At 52.0% G+C, this 1,083-nt stretch overlaps 1 non-coding gene across 1 annotated transcript; it reads right to left on the minus strand.

The window, feature by feature from the left end:
- Window positions 1-474: 474 nt before the first annotated feature.
- Window positions 475-548, minus strand: TRNAT-AGU (transfer RNA threonine (anticodon AGU)). The gene has a single exon. It is a non-coding gene; the product is annotated as a tRNA-Thr (tRNA).
- Between the last annotated feature and the right edge of the window lie 535 nt (window positions 549-1,083).

Raw genomic sequence — 1,083 nt, forward strand, 5'->3', positions numbered from 1 at the left:
CTGAATGTCCAGCTGATCCTGTGTGTCTGTATGTACACACACACCCAGCGGGCTGTTGTACTTACACACACGCACAGAGGGTTGTTGTACTTACAAACACACACACTGGGCTGTTTGTTGTGTTTACAGACACACACCCACTGGAGTGTTTATTGTATTTACACACACACACACACACACACACACACACAGCGCTGCTTGTTGTATTTACACGCACACTGGCCTGTTTGTTGTATTTACACACATCTACCGTACAGACACCGTGCTGTTTGTCGTAGTTACACACACCCACCGCGCAGTGTGTTGTAGTTACACACACTCACCGCGCAGTTGTTGTAGTTACACACACTCACCGCGCAGTGGTTGTATTTACTCACACCCACCGCGCAGTTTCCCCCTCTCCACGGCGGAGCCCCCGCCCCATCCCGCCGGTAAAACAGCGCGGGGGACAATAAAAAGCCGACCCCGCGGCGTAGGCACCGCTGGGATTCGAACCCAGGATCTCCTGTTTACTAGACAGGCGCTTTAACCAACTAAGCCACGGCGCCACGCGTTAAGCGACCTTTCAGTGCAGTATTCATAGCTGTGTAGCATTTATCGCTCTACGGCGCGGGCCGGGCCTGCTGCCAGGCCTGCTTCGGCCCGCCTGCCCCGCCGGCCCTGCTCCGTGCGGGACCGCGAACCGCAGCCGCGCCCGCCCTGGCTCTGGCACAGCACACGTAGAGAGCGGCGGAAAATGCATAAATGTTTGCTTTTCAGACATTTATAGGCGAGACTGCCTCCAGAACTCCAGCTCTGCCTCATCCTGCAGTGCCTCAGCTGGCCATGGTTCTTGGTGTTATAGATACATATTATAATATTGGCTTTTCGCAAATATTAAAATGGATTTTATATGTGTGGTGTTAAAGTAACTTTGTTATAAATATATAGATTTTATTTCTGTTGTTAATTAAGCTTAGTGAAATAGCTGATGTCAGTGTGCTTGTGTTAAAACGCCTGCTGGGATGGGCTAACACCCAGTGCACACAGCATGAGCAGGCCTGCACAGCTCTGCTGCCAGCAGCACTCACCCTCTGAAGGCAG

Source organism: Haemorhous mexicanus, chromosome 12 (assembly GCF_027477595.1).
Source record: "Haemorhous mexicanus isolate bHaeMex1 chromosome 12, bHaeMex1.pri, whole genome shotgun sequence".
Lineage (NCBI taxonomy): Eukaryota > Metazoa > Chordata > Aves > Passeriformes > Fringillidae > Haemorhous > Haemorhous mexicanus.